This window comes from Lichenostomus cassidix, chromosome 11 (assembly GCF_008360975.1).
Source record: "Lichenostomus cassidix isolate B80296 chromosome 11, HeHo_3.0, whole genome shotgun sequence".
Classification (NCBI taxonomy): domain Eukaryota; kingdom Metazoa; phylum Chordata; class Aves; order Passeriformes; family Meliphagidae; genus Lichenostomus; species Lichenostomus cassidix.
This window is the reverse complement of record NC_139492.1, coordinates 6,633,514-6,660,354: the sequence shown is the minus strand read 5'-3', so window position 1 is coordinate 6,660,354 and position 26,841 is coordinate 6,633,514. Positions and strand designations below refer to the sequence as shown.

General features: G+C 46.8%; 1 protein-coding gene and 1 long non-coding RNA gene across 2 annotated transcripts in view; both read right to left on the bottom strand.

The window, feature by feature from the left end:
* LOC146432142 (bone morphogenetic protein 15-like) overlaps positions 1-26,841 on the bottom strand; it is a 136,571-nt gene that overhangs the window by 16,014 nt on the left and 93,716 nt on the right. The window lies entirely within an intron of this gene.
* On the bottom strand, positions 13,780-23,566 carry LOC146432147 (uncharacterized). The gene is made up of 3 exons (XR_014854406.1): positions 23,454-23,566; positions 15,370-15,429; positions 13,780-13,836 (listed from the first exon to the last, which is right to left on the bottom strand). It is a non-coding gene; the product is annotated as an uncharacterized LOC146432147 (long non-coding RNA).

Sequence of the window (26,841 nt, the reverse complement as noted above, 5' to 3'; positions counted from 1 at the left end):
TGTGGTACAGACAGGTGCGGAGCAGAAATGGGCATGTGGGTACAGTGGGTGTCCCCTCTGAGAGAGGAGGGTGCCTGGCAGGCTCCCAGCACCCCAGTGCCAGTCTCACCAAGCTGCCCCTCAGTGAGATGATTAGGGCTGGGCAGCCCCCGACCAGCCGCCCCAGGGCCTGGGTCTTGGCCCCCTTCTTCCTCCAAAGACATTCATCTCCTTTAATAAGAAGGTCACAGTCATTTAAACTCCTCTGATGAGGGCAGGTGGCTCGAGCCCTCCTGCCTGGCAGGGCCAGCCTGGCCATGCTCCCACCTGCAGATCAATGGCACACAGCAAGTTTAAAGCATCCCCACCCCAGCCCCCCTTCCTTCGGCCACCTTCCTCTCCAGACACGCAAGGTGACAAGCGCTGGGGGGCCCACGGATCAATGCTGCGACACGGATTGGCTGCCGGGAAAAACCAATTGCAGATCAGATGGAAACCGACTTCTTGTATCTGCCCAGCTCTCTCAGTGTCGGAGGTTGGGGGGCATTGGAATTTCTTTCTCCATCCCTGTTACTAAGCAACAAATATCTGGGTGATTAGAGCCATCAAATCTTTTGTAAGAGACAAACGGGTGTGCTAGGTGGGGCAAGGGGACAAGTCAGCCGGCTGTTGGAACTGGCACTCGTTCATGGGACACCGTGAGGAAAGGGACTGCTCTTTGCTTCTGGCTGCGACCGCAGGAGATCCAACTGTGCTCTGCCTTCTCCTCCTGGCTGGGTGAGCTTTGATTCAACCTCTTTCCCACTGGGAGTGCACGTTTTCCTGGCTGCGTTTGTCGCAGCAGCTGTCCCTGACGCCCGCCCCGCTTTCGCCGCACGAGACCGCGGCGTCTGCTGTGACTGCACAGTCCTTGCTACCTCTCTGGCTAGCCTGGGAGAGAGCCAGCCCCTGCCCCCCCTGCCGCCCTGCTTTGCTGCTCCGAGCTGCCTGTCTGCTTCTCAGCCCTCCACCATTACCAGCTGCATGAGGCTGACCTGACCCTGCGCCACAGCGCCACCTGCAGCCGCTCGGCAGTCATCGCACCTGCCCTGTCTGGCCGGGAGCTCAACAGCGCCCGTGCTGCTTTCGACCGTAATTACACCATGTGGGAAAGTGCTCACTAGCTCAAAGGACATCTGTTACTGGTTTTTCTCTGGTACTATTTGTTGTTGTTATTCTTGTTATTGCTTGTTTACTCTACTGTAGATACTAGTAAAGAACTGTTATTCCTTTTCCCATACCTCTGCCTGAAAGCCCTTGATTTCAAAATTAAAATAATTCGGAGGAAAGGGAGATCACATTCTCTGTCCTAAGGGAGGGTTCCACCTCTCTTAGCAGGGACCTGTCTTTCAAACCAAGACAGATCTTGGCGCCCAACATGGGGCACGAGGGCATTGGAAGAAAAAGGAATAACAGTTTCTGTGAGACCTACTTTAGTGTGGTGAACATGAAAACCTCATTAAGTGGCACCATGTTGTCCAGTATACCCTGGTTTGGCTGGCACATACTTGGGACCACACTTTTCCCATTTGCAGCTCCCTACCTAAACATGGGCCCTATAACTAAGGTTATTGTGGCTGTTATCCAGTTTGCACAATGGGCCAATAGGGTGAAGAATTCATGGATTTTTCAGTTAATTTTGATGGCAGGCACATGGTTACAGGTTTTTGACACTGTCAGTACATGTTTTTGGAGTGTGTTTGGCAATGGTACCTTTTGTGAGGAGATAACATCAGGGGAAAGTTTTTCTCAACCCTTCCCTTATTACTTTGGGCCTACCCACCTAGTGCTCAAAAAGTTCAGATACTCTCTAAATGCTAATGATACCATACAATGGCTGATGTTACTGTTGCTGACAGGTCTATCCTACTTTGCACTCCGGGATAAGGTGAAACTTCCCTGGGTAACTGTTCTAACAGCTGTGCCAGGGAATAGGGATGCGACCACAGAGCCCGGGGCTGTCCCAGAGCCTGGGGGTACCCCACGGCCTGACCCTGTCCAACAGCCTGCCTCAGAAACAAACCATCCGGAGTGGGTGGGGGTGCTAGTGGAGGAGATGATACACAAAATACACCAGCTGCTGAAGGAATACATCTCCCTAGCAGGCGGAAAACCCTCTCCTCGCCCCAAAGGGAAAGAGTCTGATGGTGCAGCAGCGGAATCCACTGACGTTACAACCGTCCAGGTTCCAGCTGAACCCCAAGAGCAGCCACAGCCAGCAGCAGTTGCCCCCGTGGTGCGTACAACGGTTAAGACCAAATCAGTTAATGATGATGGGGAGCCATTGCCCTCACAACCAGCAGTGGAATCTGAGCCCGTAATCATCACCGAGTCCTTCCACTTCGATAGTCTCCGTAATCTGCGAGATGATGTTGTGCGACTGGGGCGTGAAGCTTTCCCAACCTGGTTACTTCGGGTTTGGGACCTTACGGGCCCAGGCGTGCAGTTGGATAATAATGAAGCAAAGAATTTGGGACCCTTGGCCCAGGACCCGGGTGTTGACAAAGTGTTCGCGAGGGAGCCAGGCCCCCTTTCTCTCTGGGAGAGGCTTTTAATGGGTGTAAGAGAGAAGTTTGTCCACAAAGACAGAATGCAAGACCACTACCGTAGAATGCCCTGGAAGACCGTTGAGGAAGGGATCCAACGGCTGAGAGAAGCAGCAGTAATGGAGGTGCTTTTTGGGAGGGATAGACAGCACGAAAATGATCCTGACAGGGTCAGGTGCACCGGGCAAATGTTGTGGAACCTTACAAATCTAAGGCCATCCCAATATGCCACCTTCATTGCAACAATTAATGGTGATGACAATCGAGAGACAGTGGGTTCCATAGCTGACAGGCTCAGGTATTATGCAAGTGTGATAAGCGGTCCGATGCAGGCTCAGGTCTCTGCTGTGGTTCAGGACCTCAGAGAGGAGATGAGAGAGATGAGGGAGATGAGAGAGGAGATGAAGGACCTGAGGGAGGAGATTAGGGAAGAGATGAGGAGGAACAATGTGGCACCAGTGAGATATTAATTAGGCGTTCCGGGAAATCTGTACCTCTCGAGTACCTCAGCCAATGGGGAAAGAGAGAGGGAACCTGCGGCCAGGAAATTAGGATAAAAAGAGGCTGTGTCCTCTATCAATTTGAGAGACCCCATGGGAAATGCCCATGACCTCTTCCTTTATTCATTAATAAAGTTACAGGACTCCTCTGTCTCCTTTTTGGACATAAACCTCTGGCGTTTATGGATTAATTTTCCTGACAACTGGGGACTCGTCCGGGAGCCTTCCACCGTTTGGGGGCTGCGGGCAGCAAACAGAGCTGAAGGCGCACCTCACCCAGTTTCGGTGATCAACTCCCCTTGGTGGCGGCTGTCACTGGGCTATTGATTGGGTACCTGAAACTGTCCAGGAGACAGATGAGCAGCGGACCAAGGAGGTCTGTGAAGAGTCCACAAGGAAGGACCACTAGAAAATCTCACCGGTGAGTAAAATGGGATCTTCGAGGAGTAAACCTGGGAGGGCACCCATGGAGGGTAGCACAGGTAAAAAAGGGCACCCATGGGGGGTTGCAAAGGTAAAGCCGGGAATGGGTCCCGGAAAAAGGGATAACGATCCCATAATACCCCCAGAGAGTCCCTTGGGGAGAATGCTGAGATCTTGGGACGAGTTAAGCATTCCCACAGGGATAACTAAGGAAACAATGGTGGAATATTGTTATTTTGTGTGGCCAGGGTATGATTTGCCAAAGGGGTTTAAATGGCCACCTTGCGGAACAAATAGACATCGGTTGTGTCAAATTTTGTGGTTGTATTTAGAGGAAAATTGGAAAGGAGTGCTTGAAAGGCAATGTGGAGAGATATGGTTGCGACAGGCAGCTGGGGAGGTTTTTGTGTTGAGAAAGAAGGGAGAAGAAGGAAAAAAGGATGTTTTGAGAAAGAAGGAAGAAGAGGGAAGAGAGGAGAAAGAGAAAATGAGGAGGTGGAGGTAAAAATATGTGAAGGGAGAACAACATGGAGACACCGAGGTCAGTGAAAAAGGTGGGGGAGGAGGTGCTCCAGGTGCCGGAGCTGAAAACCCTCTGCTAGCCATGCTGAAGACCATGGGGGGAGCAGGAGGTCCCCCTGCAGCCCATGGAGTCCACAGGAGTGCAGAAATTCGCCCACAGCCCACGCCAGAAGAGCAGGTGGATGCCTCGAGAAAGCTGTGATCCAGTTGAGGTCTCATCGAAAGAGTTAAAGCTACAAAGGCCTTGCAAGGGAGAGAAAGGCCTTGCTCCTGGGATGGAAGCAGCCTGGCCTCAGCTCAGCAGAGTCTGCACCTTATGGACAAAAGAACTCATGTTGCAGCAAAATTCAGGCAGGATGTTGCTCATGAGATTGGACCCATGCCAAAGAAGTTCCCATAGGACTGTATCTCATGGGAGGGACCCCGTGGCTAAGTAGAGAACCCCTCTCCCTGATTGAACTGACAAACAAAAAACCAAACCCCTTACCCTGCCCCCCTGCTCATGTTGTTGGTTTGGAAAGAGGGAAGGGGGGTGAGTAGAGAGACTGTTTCTTAAGAGGGTGGGGGTGAGAGCAGAGAAACTGTCTGGAGAGAGAGAGAGATAATTAGAGATAAAGAGTATTTGTAGTAGAAGAATTGTGGTGATGAATAGATTTATGGACGTGCTCTGTGGACTGAGAAAATACCCCACACCCTGTCCCCCTACCCGGCTTGTTGGTTATAAAAGAGGAAAGGGGGTGAATACTATGGTTTCGTAAGAGGGAGGGGGATGAGTGAACAAAATAGTGTACGAAAAGTTTATTTTTGCCTCTCATTTATCCTTCGACTCAGGTAATTAAATCACTTTGCAACTTTAAGTTTAGAGCCTGTCTGCCCTTTCTTCCATGCGTCCTCCTACCAGTGTCCTATCTCACTTAACTCACGAGATTGGTGTGTGTTTTTACAGGTTTTTTTTCCTTTCCCCTCTCCTGCATATCTGCAGCAGGAGAGAGCCGGAGTGTCAGAGTTTAGTCAGGGTCAAACCCCGACACCTCCCTTCCTTCCGAATTATTTTAATTTTGAAATCAAGGGCTTTCAGGCAAAGGTATGGGAAAAGGAATACCAGTTCTTTACTAGTATCTACATTAGAGTAAGCAAGAAATAACAAGAATAACAAGAACCAACAAAACCAGAAACCAGTAACAGATGACTTTTTGAGCTGCCCAGCACTTTCCCCGTGTGGTGTAATCACGGTCGCAAGCAGCAGGGGGGCTGTTGAGCTCCCGGCCGGACAGGGCAGGTGTGATGACTGCCGAGCGGCTGCAGGTGGCGCTGTGGTGCAGGGTCAGGTCAGCCTCACGCAGCTGGTAATGGCAGAGGGCTGAGAAGCAGGCAGGGCAGCAAGCAGCTCGGAGCAGCAAAGCAGGGCGGCAGGGGCAAAGGGGCTGGCTCTCCCAGGCTAACCAGCAGGGTGACAGGGACTGTGCAGTCAAAGCAGATGCCGCGGTCTCGTGTGGCGAAAGCAGGGCGGGTGGCAGGGACAGCCGGACTGCCCCGCAGCTGCAGCAAAGCGCAGCCGGGAAAATGTGCACTCCCAGTGGGAAAGAGGTTGAATCAAAGCTCACCCAGCCAGGAGGAAAAGGCAGAGCACAGTTGGATCTCCTGCGGTCGCAGCCAGAAGCAAAAGCAGCTCGCTTTCCTTCCGGTGTCCGACAGACAAGTGCCAGTCCCAAAACGGCTGGCTGCCTCTTTCCCTTGCCCCGCCTAGCCCACCCTTTTGTCTCTTACAAAATAATTGATGGCTCTAATCACCCAGATATTTGTTGCTTAGTAACAGCGATGGAGAAAAAATTCCAATGCCCCCCAACCTCCAACAGCAGGTTGCCTCCAAACTGGTCAGGGATATGTTATGTAGGGTATATTAAACCATTGTTCTTTTTGTTACCACAAGTTCAGGGGAATCACTTAGGAATCAAAGTATACCATGATCTAATTAGAGACAAGTGGTCAATAGATATATCCCTAGTTAAAGGGAGCAGCCAAAAGTGGGGAAAAAAACAATGGCCACTGGGAAAGAAGTAGTCATGATTTAGGATAGAAATTATTAATTTAAAAGAACTAGAAGCTGGATAATAATAATAATAACTTTTGAACTGATTTAGAAGGCCAGAGATTGGATAATGATTTACTAAGATTTGCCTGCTGTAGAAAATTTATTATTCACTTAATGATTTTGTGCCTACCTAGTATCAGGGAGGATAGAGAGAAGAGAGCCAAATAATTGAGAAAAACCACTAAGTGTGACCGAGCATCCTACCCTTGGACCCCGAACTGGTACAAGTTGGTTCTCAGGCTTGGACTTGGACCAAGAACCAAGGAGTGTGCGCAAGGGAACAGGGTGAACAGTTCATCGTGAGGAAGACTACCGATTTTGCCATCATTAATTATTTGGGACCCATGCCCACAATTAATCTGAGACACTGCACTTGCGCGAGCATATTTAAATGAACTTTGAACTCATTATAATACGAAGTGGGGATAGGTAATGAATATGTATAGGGGCTTTGTCTAACTTTATGCATATGTAATCTGTAACCTAATATAAACCTAGTGAAGTGCTGCTGACGGTGTGCATGCTTTTGGAGGGGCTACCCCCCATGCACCCCAGCTGGAATAAACACATACCTACTTCATAACTATCTGAGTTGTGGAGTCAATTCCTTGCTTCAGTCAAATAGAAAACCCAAATCTATTTACACTTCAACCATCCTTATTTCTTTGATCTTTTGCCCCCTTCCACCAGCACGGTGCCTGTCCAGGGCTGAAGGCTGATAACAGTTCTGGCCTTGTGGATTCCCTTAATCTTATCAAGATAAAAGAGGGCAAAAGGAATCCTTTTGCCATTGAGCACAAGAAATCACTAATAATATTAATGACTTATGAGAAGTAATTTGTATAACCACTCCTATCCTGGGGAATGTAATGAATATTAATGATTTTACCTATAACACTGTGCCTTTGGAAGTACTGAGGTGTGTGTGCTTGGCAGAGAGAATTCCCCACACATCTGGTGCACTGAATAAAGCAAAGACCCACTTCTCTGACTTGGTCTCTGAAGTGTGTCCAGGCTCGATTGGGGCGAATCACTTGAAAGGATGGTTTCCAGAAACACTCCTTCAGTTCATGGATCACTTCTTGCTTTGGTTTCATGTACCAGGTGTTTTTACCTAAAAAGTATTCTGAAATTTACTTTTCCTTCTGTAGTGAATATTTGCAAGGGAAAGAGGATTTTCCCTATAAAATCAATTCAAACTGCCACTGGGATACGTTAGCATGGCATTATAGTTTTCATCCAAAAGAGCAATCATGGGTTATAATTTCATCACCAACTCTTCAAGAACAAATAGTAATTCACCATTTTTCTAATGTAAAAAATATTTAAAAACTAAGACTAAAGGCATATTATGTTACATAATCGATCAAAATAAATGTAGCAAAAATAGGTTATTTGATGAGTAAAAGAATAACCAGATTTAACAACTGGGCAGTGGTAAGGAAAGCTACACTTGGTTTGATAGGTTCTGTTCAGTAAAATTTGACCTTTTTTTCAGGGAAACAGGTTAAAAAAAAAAGGCAAAACCAGAAGAAAATCAATTTCTGAATGCAGGTGATCTGCTGTCTGATTTAATTCACAACTGAAACCTGGGATTTTAATCCTTCTGATTTGTATGAGTCTCTGACTCTGAGCAGAGAGATCCCAACACAGGTACCCAGCTCCACTTGTGTGCAGTCTGTGAATGCTGGTCTTTGCGTGCGAGTGCCAAGACTCCCATTAAAAGCTGCAGCTCGTTTTTGGCAAGCACCACCTCAAACACATGTGTTAAGAATAGCAGTGTCCCCATATATGCAAGACTGAGTAACTTCTTGGCGAGATTCAACTTCATTTTGCTGAGGGCCAAGAAAACAGCAGAGAAGGAGAAGTTCCTCACCCCAAGATTCTACAGCCCACACTGGAGCTGACATATATCTAACCTGTGTTAGAGAAGAGATGGAAGTTGCATAAAAATATCCTCTCCAGTCCCCAGGGCCAAATTCAGCCCAGAAGGAATTCTTAGAGCTGAAATATCAACCTGAGAAAGGTCACGAAAGAATAGGTATTAATTCACCCTTTGCTGCTTTGATCCCTGAAAGGTTGCCAGCCGCCCAAAAGCAGCAACGGAAAGGCGACTAGCCATGCTGAACATGGACCGGGCGCGCAGCCGCGATGATGCAATCAGGAGAGTGCTGCTTCCAGGAGAACGGTAGCGCTTTAAGAAAGCGGTAAATATAAAAGAGGCGTTGACTCCTGCACTTGGGATTCTAGAAGGTTTATTGTAGGAACACGGAGTGGAGGACGAGGTAAAGGATGAGGTCGCCTAGAATCCGAAATCCAGAAGCCCCGGGCCCGGTTCTGCACGGTGTTAAAAGGGCGGCAAGAACGGGGCGTGCCCAGCCCCGAAGGACCTATCAGGAGGGGTCTTAGGGTGAAGAGCAGGCTTACAAACCTGTAACAGTATTGCAGGGGACGGTACATGACTTTTAACCAATGGACCTCACCGTATCTCAACTCTGTAGCTACGAACACATGGTAAAAATGCCTCTTTCATTGCCAAGATTAATTCACATTGTGTTTAAGAGCCCACAAACTGGTTCCACACACAGAGGAAAGCAATTTGACATTTCAGCAGAGATAAACTACACTAAAGAGCTTATATTACAAGGGTTCAACTCTGGCAGATACTAACTACCCTCTTTTCCACTAAGCCCATCTCCTGCAGTCAGCAGCTCCCTCAGCCCCTTCAGAGGCATGCTACCCTCACCACTCAATGCCAAACAATGCTATTTGCTTAATGACTAGTGTCAGTTCCTGTCGCTGTTGAGCAGCTAGCAGAGTAATGAATGCATCAGTTCTCAGTGGCAAGAAGGAATGACCTTTATTGTTTTGATTTCATCACATATATAGAGTTCTCAAAAGTCACCCAGATTGGTCAGTCAGAAGCCTTCCCCCAGGCCTGATTGGCCAGGCCTGCACTGCCCAAGTTCTGGGACACTGTTCCAACAACATCCAAACTTTATCTTTATTTACAAAACACAAGAAAACTTCTCATGGGAAAAACCTGTGCTAGCCACAAGTTCCAACCTAGGTGCAGGATGGGGTCCAAGCACTAAAGCACACTACACATCTGAATCCATCCCTAGAGCTGTTAAACTTGGACTATAGCTCCTTGCAACAGGCTAAAGGAATCCTCCCACTGAGCATGCGGAGGCCCGAGGACCGTGTGTCTAACAAGGCTGTATCCCCACTCATATTTTAGCTTGGCAGGTCTGGTGCTCCTTTTATCTTTTGCTTCAGGTAGCTTTCTTTAATTAATAACATTTCTGAGTCGACACAGGGAACTTTCCACCCAGAATGAATGGCCCTCTCTCATTAGAACCACGACTTGTCATGATGTATTCAGGAGCAGAAGTGTGATTCATTCCCTTGTCTGGGGATGAGGGGTGTTGCTGGGGGGTGGGGGGGAGAAGAATCTCTGCAATGAGTGACTGATATTTGCTGAAGTTGATATGCGACTCTGCCAGCTTGAACTGCCTTGTCAGGACAAGCCTTCAAGAAAGGTGATGTTCCTACTCAAGAGGTTTTCCTCATTAAAGAAATTGCATCTTAACAAGAGGGAAGGGGAGGGCTGGCAGGAGAGCTGCTGTCTTCCCCGACTCCAGCCTGGTTCACACACACTGAGCACTGAAAGCAGGTTGATCCAAGTGCAGCCAGTAGAGGATCAGTGCTCCACTTAGGAGCCCTCTCATGCAATGGACTCTTTCCAGCAGCAATCAAATCCCTCCAACAGGGACTCTCCTTCTGATGTTGCACCACACTCATGACAAAGCCTTTGGTAGCACGGCCAAGGACCTCAACTCACGCTAAACCTCCACAAGCCCTTCCCAGGTGCTTGGTGTCTGGTTCTGGGCACCCAGCTCCTTGTGAGTAGTCCTCCCTGTTGTCTAAGAGAAGACACACAAACAGATCTGTGATCTTCCAAGGAAGCTCCAGCATTCAAGAGCAATGAAGTCTGTAGCCACACAGTGCCTCATTCCCTGAAGATCCCTGAGCCAAGCAGAGGTTTTACTGATCCTTAGCAGCTGAGTTTACACCTTGAATATTGTAGGCTCAGCAGTGCTAGACACTATCAGCAGAATGCAGTACCCTGACCATGGCTGTTCCTCCGGTGCTTTTGTTTGAGCTAAAAGTGCTACACATATTGCAACTCCTGGCTCAGAGAGGGCAATTTCCCCATCTTATCCCTACATCCATCACTGACAGGCTTGTAGATTCCTCCTCTTTGTTACAGCCACTTCACACAGCTCATCCCAGTGTGCCTCCCTAGCACCTACCAGTGGCACCTACTGGAAGCCCTCACAGTGGACAGGCCGGTCCAGAAGACACCATGCCTCAGCTCTAGAACAGCACATGCAGACAGAATCCAAACTAAATGCCCAGGTTACTGCTGGAGAAGCCAGGAACAAGGCTGCATGATTTACCAGCCAAGCTAAGGACAAAGGAGGACAGAACTCCAAACCACTCAAGACATGGGTAAGAGGACTGCAGCTGTGCAAGCAGCTGTCATTACTAAGGAAGCTGAGAAAAGAAAGAGCAGAGTTAGGAGTGGACCTGTCACAAGTGGTGGCTTCTTAAGCCAGGAAGCGTTGCATTCACCTCATTGTCCTCAGTTCCTCTGGAACCCAGATGGGTTTCTACCATGCAATGCTTCCACCAACTCTCCTCCAAATGTGGACAAGCAGCACCGCCTCCCTTCCTACTGCCCCAATGCCTTTTCTGCCCAGCGTGTGGTCTCAACATGGTAGCAAAGTACATCAGCTATACTGCAGGTCTTGTAGGGAAGCATGGGGTGATTCCCTGGAATACCTCATGGATGTTCCATGTCTCTGAGGCTCTGTCTCCCTGTCTGAGCAGCCTTGTTTCAGCTCTCCGCTTTCTCTCTTTAAAAAGAGATGCTCTGTTCTGCTTTGCTAAACCCTATTTGGCAATGTGTCTAAACACACGCAAACTTAATTAGTTCAGGAGGGAGACTCGGCATTTGTGGTGACGGATAAAAGTAATGGGAAATGAGACAAGTCAGGACTGGCAGGGAGTCCTCACTCAAGCCTCATCCACTGGCACGGTGCTAATCAGATGTGACGCTACACGCTGCAGCACCCAATCGGCAATGGAGCAGTGTGATGTGCTACTCACCAGGCGGCTGCAGCCAGACTCCTGCTATCCATGTGCTTGGAAACACGAAACGTATTTTCTGCTTTGCCCTGGAGATGCTTCGGGATTGAATTCTGAAGTTAATGGTTTAAAAAAAAATTTTAAAAGGAAGAGGGAGAAATGAACCACTCGCAACCACCTCATGGCCAGGAGTGGAGTCTTCTTTTCCAGCTGACTAGTGAGGGACAATCCATGCAAGAGACCATTGCAAATGGTGAATTGTGTATCTCCACTCCAGAACAGTGTGTCCTTCTGAGCCAGCTCACCCCACAACCCCTATGGCTCACCAAAAATGGGGCTCACCTTTACCTCTATTTGCCCACTGTAGAGCTCTGAAGAAAAAAAAAAGCCACCCAACACATCTAGGTTGCACATTCCATATGGACACCAAGTTAGGATGTCATTACCTGAGAATCTTGTCAGCCCACTGTGAAAGTGATGGAAAGACAGGCTTGGAGCAAAGATAACTGTTTCTCGCAACCATCACCAAAGTTGTAAATTGGACTCTCACAACAGCAATGCAGGAGTAAAGAACAGAGAAAATAGAACAGATGAGAAACGGAAGTTTAGCACAGCAGCTGTTTGTGCTGGCCTCTTACAGAAGTTTAAACATGATATATAAAGAAAAATAAGACTCACTCGCAATTTAAGCAACTAACACAAGAACTTACAATATATACCAGCTCTGGACACAGACTGAGCAGAGACTCAGATTTTGACTCAAAAGTTCATATACCGCTCCTCTGTCTCTGTCTGGAGCCAATTTCTCATCTCCACTAGTGCTTGTGCTGAGCCTTGGTCCCCATATCTCATGTCTCACTAATCACACCAAGAAAAGGCAAGGAGCTGCCACTCTGCAAAGACCACTCAACAGGGAAGAACTGGTGCTGATTGCTCCTAGGCTACGTGCAGTTTATTTAGGCTTCCAACTTGGGGAAACCAATGTCACAGTGAAAACCAAGTAACACTACTAACGAGTTGTGGCTGTCAGTTTAGGATGGGATGTGTCAAGCCCATTCTTTACTGGTGTGATAACAACAGGAGTCTTTATCCAGCACTGCAGGGAAATGAAAAGCTGAAGCAAGATTATACAAATCCAAGGGAATTCAGCACTACAGGACACTGATCTGCAAACACTTTGGAGATTGAACTAATTTAATTTTTGGACGTTTAGCTCTGTTCTTATAATAACATTTTTAGGTTGGTGGTCTAGCTATTTTCCTAACAAAATATGCACATACTGACACTTGCAGATCCCAGTACAGGTCCCCACCTGGTACTTGACAGATATTCACCCAACTGATGAAGATGACCTTAATGATAAGAACACCACTGGAGCACGTCAAACCTGGCTTGTATTCTGTTCCAAAGACTACTCTGTGATTCACATCAAGTTACCATGCCAAGATGACAGAAAAAGTCTTGCCTGTGGAAGTTAGTTAAGGATCATCACTTGGTTTGGGTATACAAAAGAAGCATTCTTTGTATGCACTCAGAAATACCCATCCCTTTGGAAAGTATATTGGATAAAAGGAAAAACATCACAAAGCTCCAGTTTAAACTTTTCTTGGGGTTCTGAAAGGCTTCACTCACTATAAGGAATATCCAAAGCAGTGTTCTTGCACCATGCCCAGCACCCACCTGTCTTCTGAAACAACCCTCCACTCCCAATTAGGCATGGCAAACAATTTCCCTAAGAAACAATGACTAGGGACAGCTGGAAGCTTGCAAGAACCAAGACGTATGCACTACAGGCATGCACAGCGCAATAAAGCCCAGGAAAATCTTCCTCCCCTTCCATACTCACATCACTTTCAAATCCCAGTCTCCACAGGTCACAAAAATAAACTTGACGCTGGGATCTGAAAGGAAGGCAAGAAAAGGGGATGAGTTTTGCAGAAACAGGCTGAGCCACAACAGTTAAACTCAGATAAGCTGCTTGCAATCAGGAGAGAAGAAAATTGTGATCTTATCCAACCTCTCCCTCTCTCTCTTCTCTCTTTGCTTGCCACCTCAACAACAGCACGTTTGGACCTTTGAAGATTTCTGATAGGAGACATCAGGCAACCAGAGCAGAGATGATCTTATCAGACACCACAGCAGCTCTGCTTGTGGAGGGATGAAAGTTGTGCAGCGTTAACAGGATGATACAACTGTGCTGTTACCTGGCATTTCTCCTCTCCCTGTACCAAAAAGGCTCGTAAGGAGCATAACTTGTGTCCCCCCACAATGAGGAGAAAAGACAGGTATCTTGAGATGGCAGCCCTCCCCTGCAGCATTTCTCACATACTCTAATTCATATAGCTCCAGGGGGATGTAGGAAAGGGGGGGAAATGGAAGGGCTGGGTACACACACTGTGTGGCAGTAACAAGCAAAGCCAGGTGTCCCTGTCCTCTCCAGGCTGGATCCCTTTTCCCTTCTTACAGTTCTGAAGAGGTGCTTGTTCAGGGTAGTGTGGATTTAAAGTGAATCCACTATTCCTGATCAACTTCCCATAGGGACAGATGTTCTGGGTCCTCTTCAGAAATGGGCCACGTTAACCTGGAGGATGCAATCCACCTCTGCCTCAGTCTAAGATTAACTTAGACTAAAAGCCCTGCATAGACACTTAGTTCAGCTAAAACTAGCAAATGACAGGCCCCAAATCTTGCAGTGGTAGGCAACCAGCTGTTATTATGCAACCTCACTAGCAGCATTTTCAATGCTTGAGCAAGAGAAATCCCTCCTCTCTTCCCTTGCTCGACACCTTTCACTCCTGAGTAAACCAGCATGCCCCAGAAGCTGCCTTACCTGAATCTCATTTTAACCTAGAAATATGCTGCTATATGAACACCTTTTCTGTCCAAATAAAAAAAATTCTATGCAAGTGTTTCCACACTCTAAGAAGCTTCCATAAAAACAGAGCGAACCATTTTCTGGAATACCCCAGTAGTCATCTACATGCCCATCCAGGCAAAGAGGGCTCTCCCTCCTGGGGAAACAGGCACAGGCATCCATATGTTTATGGACACGCAAGGCTGCAATATGTTCTCTGGAGAGCAGAGGGAGAGCTGGGGGTTTGCATGGATACAAGATGTCACCTCTGCAGAGCACTGTCTTCAGTCTCATGTCACTGCCACAGCCCTTCCTGCCAGGGGTCGACGCTTCTTTCTGTGACCCCTTGTACAACAGCCCTCTGAGTAAAGCTGTCCCTGGAAAAGCAGCATCCAGCCTCTCAGCCACACTCCCTTGGGCTGACAGGATCTCTCAGCCAGACTCACATGAGCCTGCCCAGAGTTGGGGACAGCAGCAGCAACCTTTCAAAATTCCCTGATGCGAGCACCCCATCAAGTGCTGTCTCCATGGAGGATTTTAACGCCTTTAATTTGATTTCCTCAGATAAGCAATTGTTGCAATTATTCTGATTAGAAACGATTAAGTAACACAGCAGTGGAAATCCTGACAGATACGATGCATCGAGCACCAACCTGCAGCCCAAGTGCACTCTGCTTGAGGAGATTTCTTTCACTATCTGACTACCAACAAAAGCTATTGATGGAGGAATACTTCCAAGCTAATTAAGCCTTAAATGCTCTAGGAATTCCACATTAAGCAGATGGTATTATCAGAACTGTATCTGCATTCGCACATCCTTCAGATTAGATTTCAGAAGCATTTTCTTTCTATACTACATGTATTATTGAGCATTTAAATAGGTAGAAAAATTAATTTAATAAAGTGCTGAGGGAGGGGAAAAGAAATGAAGGCAGAAACTCCAGGAGCAGTGGTCTTGAGCAATGTCTTGGTGCTTTAAAACTGGCTCAAGACAGAATCGCCTCTTCTCCTATCTACTGGCAGGATTTTGGATATCTCGTCAGCACCCTTGACATGAACAGCTGGAGATGACAGATCAATGGTTCAATACTCTCAGCAGTGTGTCACCAATGTGACAGCAAATGTTATTCTAATGAAGCTGTAATCATAGTCAAATTACGCGGTTCGATTCTCAGCAAGGGGAGGGTGCAGGGAAAGAGATGAAGAGGGGACTACAGGACCAGAGGTCAGAGTTCGAGAACAAAAGGTTACTCTGCTTACCTCAAGCACTTGCTGGAGGCTTGGCTGCCCATCCACCATGCCTTGAATAATCCCAGTCAGCTGAAACAGAGACAAACAGAAAGCAGTCGTTAGAGCAGCACTCAAAAGATCATTACAGAGGTCTACTCTCCTGCCCATCTCTGCAACCAAAACATGCTCCTGTGACCCACAAGGGTGTTGCTGAGGAACCAGCCACAGCAGAGTGACCCTGGCAGCTCCCCAGCTACAGGCAAGGGCACAACTTCATCCCAAACATAGAAATGTAGTTGAGGCTACTACCCACACCACAAAACAGCAAATTCTCAGCATGGAAGCGTCCACTTGGGAAACAGTGTCATGCACCAGCATGATGCCCTTTTTCAACATGCATTTCAGCAGTTTTAGTGTTGCCTTGATGTACACAGGCAGTAGTAACTACCAAGGTCTCTGGACATTCCTCTGCTATCAGTGACACCAAAATTTCAGTGTTAGATGAACCAAACAGACCAGTACTGGTAAGTGAGACCCAGAGTGGACCCAGTCACCCTCCCCTGAGCTGGGCAGCCAGCATGTGCAGTTTCCCATAGTCCATCACAGCATTCCTCAGAAGTTTAAAATTGTATGTAAAGCAATGGAATGAAATTTGCAGAAAAGCACTGTAGGATTTAATTCTGTGGTATTTGGTTATGAGGATGGAATAGTGATTCGCCCCAATCGAGCTCAGAGACACTTCAGAGACCAAGTCAGAGAAGTGGGTATTTGCTTTATTCGGTGCACCGGATGTGTGGGGATTGTTTCCACCAAACACACACACCTCAGTACCCCAAAGACACAGTGTTATAGGTAAAATCAGGAATATTAATTACATTCTTCAGGATAGGAGTGGTTATACAAATCATTTCTCGGAAGTCATTAATATCATTAGCATGTGCACCATGCATGCTCCGTATATCCTGGTGGTCTTTGGAGACCCCCAAAGCCCCCTCCAAGGTGAAGGTCCTTCATAGGATGATTCAGTTGTTTCTGTGCTGGTTTCAAATGCATGCTTAGCTGATAAGCCATCAGGCCAGAGCTGTTACCTACAATTTGAATTTGAATTAAGAGTTCAGCCTTCAGTCCTGGAGGCTACAGACAGGCGCCTGTGCTGGTGGAAGGGGGCAAAAAGCTCAGAGTCTCAATAGAAACAAAAGATCTCTAAAGTTGGGTTTTAGAGCATGAGGGTTTATTGTGAAAGAGCGTGGGTGTAAGAAACCTGCCAGAGCCGCAAGACGCAGCTCAAAGCAGGTCAGAGAAGCAAGAGAGAGAGAGAAGCAAAAAAGGAGCAAGAACAAAAGCAAGAGAGTGATCTGCCATTTACAATACAATAAATCATCTTCTGTGTTGAATATTCTAATTCTCATTAACCAATCTAGAACAAGCTACAAATCCTACAACATTTACATACAACCTATAAGAATCATTGCATTACCATACGGGGTTATATTTTAAACTCTAAAAACTGCTTTTTGGACCCTCTGCCAAGCAGGCAGGGTCTGCTTTGACCCTTGGACCTGCTTGCAGGCAGAGGGTATTGTTCAATCAAGAAGCGGGATTACCTTCAGTCGGCTATACCATTGTTTTCTAGTTGTTCAGTAACTCAGAGCATCTTTTGCCAGGTAATCATAAAGGCAATTATATTATAAGGCTTTCCTGTTTCATCTTCCCCAACAAAGCACTTCCTTCCAGAACCCTGTCTGGTCTTTCCAGGAAGTTCCTTTGGAACAGGTCCTGCCAACAGATACTCCTACCGACCACTCCCAGACTGCTTGGCAGTTCAGAGCTAAACACATGCATTAAAAGATGCAGTGTCATCAGCCTCTTCCTGTGTCTGCCCAGGACAGCTTGAGGCACATGGAAAATAGACTTTTTTTCTGTCTGCCTTCTAACTGACAAAACTCTCTTTTAACATATTGAATATCGGAGGTCAGTAGCTTGCCATCAATGCACCCAAGTAATTAAAAAAATCATTATTAAAACAAGTGCACACGATGGGATTTTACTTCATATGGCACTTTTCTGAAGCTACACATCTCACATGTCTTCATAAAATAAAGGTCAAACACAACCTAAAAGCATCCAAGCCTCTGGAAGCCATAGCATCTAGTCAAGAGATGCTGATGTCCCCACCACCACCCAGGAGTAATTCTTCCAACACAGACCAGCTCAACCCGCTCATAAAACACAAGTCCTCTCACAAACCACAAGGCTCTGCTTTATTACATATATGGCAACTGAAGGAAGCCAAATGGCGTCTATCTCTCAATTTCTTTGTCTGCTTGGCTTACAGCACCAAACTTGGAAGATGAAAAAATAAAAGATATTAAACTCCAATTAAACTGTAATTACATTTAATGAATACCAAATACCTGACTCACTGAATAAACTGTAAGTGGAAAGATTATTTTCTCATAGTGACTCCCATGAAATGGCAATACATACCTTTTAGGGAAAGCATTTTAATTTTAAGAATGTTGAGCTCCTCTAGGTGTGTTTCTCAAGTTCATCAAGCCATTATGAAGTGGAATTTTAAGGAAGTGGAGGGACACAGACACTGTCTTATATTTCAGAAACTGTTTTTATATTAATCTGTATTTTAATTGGGTTAACAGCTGCTACCTACAGACTTCCATACTCTGAGTGGCAAATAGATTTGAAGAATTAACACGTGGCTCTTTGGAGCAGTTTTTAAAGCTCACTGGCTTGTTTTTTGCTTTTCTTGCCATCTTTCTCTCCATGCATTTGTCTGGCAGAGATTGACAGTTCACCTATTGCAAAGTGCTGGTTCTGCCTCTCAGACAGCAGCTCAACCCAAATCTCTGGAAGTGGCTGAAAGGTGTGTTCGGAAGGGAACACAGAATCATGGAATAGTTTAGTTTGGAAGGGACCTTTAAAGTTCATCCAGTCCAGCCCCCCATGCAATGAGTGGGGGCATCTTCAACTAGATCAGGTTGGTCAGACCCCTGTCCAACCTGATCTTGAATGTAATCTCTCTGGCAACTTGTGCCACTGTTTTACCACTCTCAACATAAAAATCTTCTTCTGTATACTTAGTTGTCTAGTTTAAAATCCTTATTCCTTGTCCTATCACAATGGGGCCAAGCTTAAAAGTCTATCTTATAGGCCCCCTTTAAGTACTAAAAGATCTCAAGAAGGTCTCTTGGAAGCCTTCTCTTCTCTGAGATCAACAACCCCAAAGATCCCAGTCTTTCGTCACAGGGGAGGTGTTTCATCCCTCTGCTCATCTTCATGGTCCTCCTCTGAACCTGCTCCAAGAGGTCCAAGTCTTCTGTACTAAGGATGACAGGCAACCTTTCACTGTCTCAGCCAGTACTGATGCAAATGGTTTCTACCACTCTAGGCACCTTCAGGACTATACCTGTAGAGCACTGCACCCCTGATGACATGGAAGGACAGGGTATAATGACCTCATCCAGACATTTCCCATCAGGAGTAGGGAGGGATATGAAGGCAGATGCAGAGGTGGCTTCAAGAGTCACTACTTACTCTTGCCCCAAACTCCTTCTCTCCTTCCCTGCCATGCCAAGCAAGGTACCAGCTTGTCTGTACAAGGACATAATGCCAAGTATGTGCAAACAAGATTCACGCTGCAAGAATCACACACATGAATACAAAGGAATGTACCTGCTCCATGTGTACATTTCAATACAGGCCAGAGAGTGCTCAAGCGGGACCAGATTTCTACTCTCTCATCCTTTCTGATACTTTTTGTTATCAGTTATGTCCATCTGTCTTATCCAACCTAGTGCATTGGATCTCTGCAGGATTATCTGGTCTCGTAGCTTTGAAAAAGTATAAAAACATAAAACTGCACAATTGTAAAATTTCACTGGTGATCCCAAGAAGCATGAGGTACTTGGGAACACAAGCAAGCCATAAGGTCTGTATATTTTTGCATTTTATTGTCTATTCCTTCAGGGAAAAAAATCAATAAAAATTAATCATAAAAAGAGAGCAATGTATCATGAAAAAGTCTGTACAAGCACCTTGTGTGTAGAGGGAACCTTTCCTTAAGCTCCTGTCAAGAACTTTCTTGGGCACCAGACAAATGACTTGCATCTTCCAAAAGGACATGATGAGCTTTATACACCTAATAACAGCTTTTAACAACTTGCAAGCACTTTCTACCTTCTCCGCCTAAACATTCAGCTCACCCCTCACCATAACCAAGGCTCACAACCTGTTCTCTTACAGAAGCAGGTCAGGAGAAAGGGGATGAGATGAGGTCTTAGAGTGAGCCAGCACTGGAAGACATGTTCCTGGCCATTGGCATGGGGAGTTGGAGAAACAACCTGCAGCCAGAGCAGAGCACAGACACACCAAAAGGTAAGCAAAGGGATGTCTTGAGGGTGGCAACAAGCTCTCCACCCTTCCAGACACCCTTCCCATGCTGTGATGTTGTTTTCAATAGGGAAGGATGGAAGAGGTAAGCCAGACCCAAGGAGTAATATCAAGCATCCCCAGTAACCCTTCCACACAGAGTCTACACCAAGCAGTTCTACTGCTTAGCAAAGGCAGTGAGCAGAGGGGAGAGGGGAAATAAGCAGCACAGCAGACAGGCTCCCATGTAATGTCAACACCACTGCTTTTCCTAGAGAGTTTATCTGGAAAACCATCATATTTCTACTCCAAGACAGTTTGCTGATTACCTAAGCACTTGTCTCTGGTGTACAATCTGATAATCAGGCCTGGTCTTTCTTTGTAGACAAAGAGGCTAATAAATCTCACCCTTTGTAAGTAGAGGTGCCTAGACAAAGCCCTTTACTGGCATTTAGCAAAATTAGTATTTTTCAGAAAACATAAACCAGCAGAAAGTCAATAACAAGTGCTGGAGCAGTTCAGGCAGCAGCTCTGCAAGAGCACATCCTGGCTGTGTCCCTAGGGTCTCAAGGGAACCTACACCAGTGGCGCAGGGGTGATCCCTGCACTTAGGTGATACCTAGCAGCACCCCACTGTTAAGTGAGGCTCATCTGTGGCTCTCAGGGCAGGGTTTCAAACTCAGCCCCAGACACAGGCCCCAGGAACAAGCCCAGTTACACTTCCAGCAGGATCCCATTCCTGGACCCCCTGCAACAGGCTGGGGGACTGCCAAGCCAGGAGGGACAGGGGACATGCTGGGTACTAAGTAGCAAGGGGTACAGTGGGGGTGTGACCGGGAACCAGTGACGTCAAGGCTAGGATTAAAACCAACTTCCTAAGCCGTGCTGTTAACAACAGAGGACTTGCCAAACCTGACAAGTGGGACCTTTTCATACCACTGATACAGGCGGGGGTTCTACAATCATTTTGCCTGCTGGCCTCAGTACTGCCCATTTTCATCCACCTCTTGACACAGTGCCAGACTTGGCCTTGAGCCACAGCTCAAGGAGGCTCACAGCAGAGTCTTCAGCAGAATGCTGACCTGGGACACCCATGCCCATCCTGGACTCCTGCAAAAGTACAGCCATCACACACACACACACACACACACAGAGCTTTGCTTGCTTCAAGGCTCCACGCAGGAGACACAAACACCTACTCCAGACCCCCCTGAGCAAGAGAAGACAGAGAAACCAGCACTGCAGCATGGGAGCATTAGATGGGCTGACTGTTGGTCACAAGGTCATCATCCAGAGAACCTCAGAATGTCCCCAGGCTGAAGCAGGCCAGTGGCTCCATTCAGCTCACCAAGCTGAACCACAAGCACACACCAAGCAAGTCATGCAGACTCTTGTGCAAGAACAGAGCAGAAGTCTTTAGCAATGGAGGAAAGGATGTAATAGAGAGATTTCCAGGAAAATGAGTTTTGGTGGGAGTTAATGAAACAACTTCTCTCCAGAATTTAGGTGATTTGCAAGGTGGACATTTTGGGCTCAGCTCTAGAAGATGACATTGTCTTTAGCAAAGATCAGGTGCAAGCTGTGAGATTTATTGTGGGGGTGCGGCGGCCCGATGCTGCAGATCCCGAGTCCCCGAGGCCGGCGGTCGGCGTAATCCACGGGGACACTGCCGAGGATGCCATCGCCTGGGACTCGGAGGAGGCCGGGCCGTAAACCGCTCTCTCCCTCCCCTGGAAAGTTTTTCCTAAGCTTATTGGTTTAAAGTCCGCTTCCCCGCCCCTAGCACCGCCCCCGCTGCTTGCCCTCACTAGAATGTTCTGTTGCCGGGCTTCCCCCATGAGTTGCTTGTAATCCCCTCCCTACTTATATTTCATTTGCTCCCCCGCTTGTCCCTCATGTTGTCCCGGAGCCCCGTTGGCTCCGCCCCTGTTGTTCCTCCCCGGGAAACCCCGTATTTCCCCCTAAAAACCCCTTCCCTTTGTTCTCTCGGCGTGGTGTGGCCGCGACCCCAGCCCCGCCGGGTTCTGCGCCCGGCAGCTGCGTGGACCGCCCCACCCGAGAGCCCCCAGTGTGCCTCCCCCGCGCCGCTTCTCCTTAATAAACTGCACACTGCTGACTCTCAGCTCGTCGCCCTTTCTTTATCACGGGAAGCGACCAGCGACTCCACGGCGTTCCTGCCCGGCAGGCACCCGCCTCCGCCGCGTGGTCCCTGCCGCTCCAAGGAGCGACCCTGGGAACACTGAGGCTGACCGCAGCCGCCTCTGGACAGAGCTGAACAGCCGGGAGGGCTGAGAGCTTGGGCCAGGTGAGGCCCCCGAGGTCTCCCGAAGCCCCGGAGCTCATTGGGGCCAGGCGGCCGGACCCCGCCGGACCCTTACAACTTCAATTTATCACATTTGTACAAGCATATGTCCAGCAAGTCTCATGGGGATAAGGACAGCCAAAGTAGTTGTCCAGCCTTCTAGCATTAAGGTTGCAAAACCATTTTCACTATAACCCTCTGTTCTCAACATTTATAGCTTTCTGAAAGCTCTTCTCTGGGGAATAATGTTTTTTGTGCTTTGACTTTTTTTTTTTAAGTTTAAATAAAATACCTTCAGATGGTTTTGAGTTACAGGAGAATAAAAATAAGTATTTGTTTTTACAATGTGAAAATATGGAAGGGGCTGGTTGGTCCTGGAGGGAACTCCACCTAACACAGAGGAGTCATTTTTCATCAGGTTAGTACAGGTGGCATAAGCCCTCCAAGGAATTAAGCCTGCAGCCACAGAGGTAGGGAAAAACACAGCATGGTGTTGATGATCCTAGACAAGACAGGGATAGAATAAAGAACTTGAATACACTGATTCCCACAGTCAGTACTTTAGTCGTTGAGCTGGCCAAAATTGAACCAGTGGACCGACAGGAAAAAAAGTCCAAAGCAAAAGGAACTTAAATTTTCTTTTGATGATTATGGCAGGGAGGAAGAACGCACTTGGAAAAACAGTTAACTTTTTGGGCTGAATGAAAAAAAAAAACAACAAAAAACCCCAAAACCAACAATAAAACTCAGCCCCTGCCCCTCAACTCATTTGAACTCTCAGGTATTGCATTTACCACCTTCATTCTGTATCTGAGGAAACATGGCCACAGCTCAAGAGCAGCTGTTCTTGGCAATGAGAGTAAGCAAGTAAAGAGAGGCCACTTCCCCAGCAATCAAGTGGTCCACAAGCACAACATCGAAAAGGAAGTCTTAAAATACAGACATTAATTATCCTACCACTCTGAAGGACTCACCAAATCCCACCATGCAGGCCCACAGGAGAGTCATTTAGAGCCTCTGAACCACAATCCATACAGCATTTTCTTTCATCAGACCATGCTCTCTTTGACCTTCCCCACCACAGAGCAGCACAGCAAAATCACAAGAGCTCACAAAGAGGTTACAGGATTTTGAATATCAGCTAACACAAGTGTGTTTATTTGGTGGTCACCCAGTTAGAAGTTTGTTAGTTGTAAATAAAATTATCTTAGTTAGCAGATCACAGCTGTAGTTATTTATGAATCCAAACTGAGGTCTTTACACACAACTGCAGTAACAAAAAATTATTCTCCTTGTCATTAACTCAAGGCTGGCATGACACACTGCCTTGCGGCTGCACCATGAAGAGACGACCCCAGTCCCTGGTGCAATGGAAACCTGCTTCCCAGAGAGACTCTTGGAGCACCAGGGAACCTTTGCACTTTACCTCTGTACAGAAGGGCGTAAGCTGGGGATGCACCACAGGCTGAACATACATGTGAAAGGTGGATTCGATCTCCATTGTCCTGCCATTCAGCTTCAGCATAGGCAATTCGATGATTTCCTGAATTGAGCAAAAAGAAAAGCAGCTGTTCATTCAAACAAAAACGAGAAATGAAGCTGGAAATTATCCCATCTAGCAAGGTGGCCTGATAGTCCCAAACAAAAATAAACTCAACACAAAGCTCTGCAGAAGTGGGAAGGTGGTCCTGAAGCACAGAGCACGTCCAACACTGGCAGCATAGATGAGGACGGTGCTGATGCTCATCCCAGTCGGGGTGGGCAGCAAGGAGGGCTCTGTGCTCAGCACTGCAGCTGCACACATCACTGACTAAGCTGAACGTAAGGAAGGTGGTCTTGCACCACTCATATATGCTACCCAGGGAACATGGAGATGTACTCGCAATGGGCTCACATCTGTTTAGCAAGGACATCGCAGGGGCTGTGCCCTCCCCAAGACCAGTCTCGACCTTTCCAGCCCACCATCCTTTTGGAGGACACCATCAGACAGACCACAAGGACTACTGCATGAAGCACCTCCTTCTCTGGAGAAGCTGAGGAGTACTGCCCTCCTCCAATAGACTGAAAAGAGGAGCTGAAAGCTCCCCCCAAATCCATCCCTATGGGATACAGCACAGTAGCAAGCCCTGCTTCATTTTCCTCTTTGTAGCCAATTTATGCTGATAGGGAAATAAAAATGTTCCTTCATCAGAAGAATGTTCATTTGAATAATCAGCAATCAAAAATTTACATGGACCTGTTAATAAAATGTTTAAACAAATCCAGTTGCGATGGATTTCTCAATTATTAAAAAATATACATGAAATTAAAAAAGCTGCCCACTGAATAAAAACGATAAAATCCTTTGTGTTCACCCGCCTCCTCCATTCCCTTTCTTCCTTCCTGTTTAATGTAAGAGGAGAAGTGACAATTTGTTTGGTGTCTTTAAAGAATAATTTGGCTACGTTATTTAATAGAGATCCATGGCACCAAGGTTCTGGAGTGCAAATGAGCCCGCTGAGTGATATCATGCAACAAGTCTCTCAAATCACTTCTGGAGAAAAACAGAGAGAAGGAGAGAGAATTTAAAAAAATATTGCCTTTTAATATTCAAAAACAGTTTGTAAAATTTAATCAAAGCAGAGGAAAAGCTAACATTTTTACCACTTTGACATTTTTATTAGTGTTTTCATAAATTTTTAAAACATGAATGGAATTAGTTTAACAACAAAAAAAAAAAACTGCCTGAAAACATCTGGAAGAGACAAATAAGAAATAATAAAAAATGAAAAAAAATCCAACTCCTGTGAGTAAAATTAGCATGTGAAAAATGCAGCTGCTGCAGAAGAACTAACACACTTTTTTGGACCGTGGTTGCAGCCCTCATGACCTGCAGGCGGAAATTATCATCAGGTTACACTTATGAGCTGATGACATCACCACCCCACTAGGCAGCGGGATGGCAAGCTGGGTGGGTAAATGGAAACAACAGATAATTTGAATAGCCAGGAGAAACACCCAATTCCCATGGTGTTTCTCCTGCAGACACAGCAGAGCAGCTCCCCAGCGCAGCAGGGGCACAGCCCAGACCAGGACACATGGAGAGTACATGCTGTTGAGATGGAAAGTTAGAAAAAAATTGAAAAAATAAAATAAAGTGTTAACAGTGTTGAAGTGCCCATGTGTAGACATTGAGCAGTGAAGCTGCACAGGATGCAGGGCTTAAGCATTTCCCCATGGTCAGCTGTACCACACCCTGTGCATGCCACGCTGGGGGAGGCAGAGTGGATGGCTGAGCACATCATTCCCCACAGCAATACCACCCCACTGGGAGTCACCAAGTTTTCCCAGGAAAGAGCAAACTTGACCCAGGGGCTGTAAGGGAAGGAGAAGGCACGTGCCAAACACTTGAGCATCAGCCAGATTGCCTGTTGTGATGCAGCCAAACTCACCAGCTTCAGCCACCCAGGAAGACCCATGGAAACATTAGAGAGTAAGAAATGCTGGGTACAGCTGATCGTCCCTTCAAAAGGGCCACCACAGATAGGCTCTGAAAGCAGCAACTTTCTGTTCAGAAGGAAAACAGACTGCAAAGCTTGAAGTCAATGGACAGGCTGCCATAACAGAGCCAGGCTTAACCTCGGGATAACACCATCCCATCTTTCAAATTGGTCTGGGGCATCTCACTGCCCCTTAGATCAGCATCCCACCCAGAGGGTGACCATAGAAGCAGGCAAGCCCATGGCAAGGGAAGATGAACTTCCCCCTTCCAGACAGGGACACACCAGCTGGATTTCACAGCAGGGCTGCGTTGCAATGCCAGGATGTGTCCTAAAGGACCAGAAACATCCTCAGGGGCCATCAAGCGGCTGGATGCAAAGCAAGACTGAAAGACAGCCTGCTGCTGATCTGATATACAAAGGCGTCACTCACCTTCCAGAACCAAAGGCAAAAAGCACTTCCAGGAGGGTCGGATTAAGAGAGACGAGGGAAATAAAAACCATACTAAAAAAATGTGGAAAATTTAACAATATCCAGAATTACTTTAGGTCTGTGAGAAGTGTATAGCCAGGAGCAGGAGTGGAACCCCAGAGGCAACTTGAGCATCTTAGGATAAAGTGCAGACACTCTCCTGGGCTTATTGGGTCAGTTTTTGAAGCAAGCGGTAAAGAACCTTTCCCAAAAGGCTGTTTATCTGCACACTTCCTAAAGCAGAGATTTTTCCAGTCTCTGGCAGTGTTTGCTCCACTGGTATCAAAGGCAACAGATACCAGCCCCATGAAATCAGCCCCACTCCTCACTAACGACGTTAGCCAGTCTTGCAATGAAATTTAACCTGTGACACTGCTGTACTTTTCATTTAAACTTTCATTTGGAGAGAAGCAGTGTTTGGAGATCCTGCAGTTTGTCCTGCTAATAAAGACAAGTGTTGGGACCTTTAAAGGTGCCATTCATCTTTTGCCTTTATTAAATTCAATTTTCTTAAGCCCATGATACATCATGAAATTAAGAATTAACATTCCTGCAGAAACAAAAATATCTATCAAACATAAACAGAAAGGGGGGAGAAAAGAGTGATTCGCCCCAATCGAGCTCAGAGACACTTCAGAGACCAAGTCAGAGAAGTGGGTATTTGCTTTATTCGGTGCACCGGATGTGTGGGGATTGTTTCCACCAAACACACACACCTCAGTACCCCAAAGACACAGAGTTATAGGTAAAATCATGAATATTAATTACATTCTTCAGGATAGGAGTGGTTATACAAATCATTTCTCGGAAGTCATTAATAGCATTAGCATGTGCACAACGCATGCTCCGTATGTCCTGGTGGT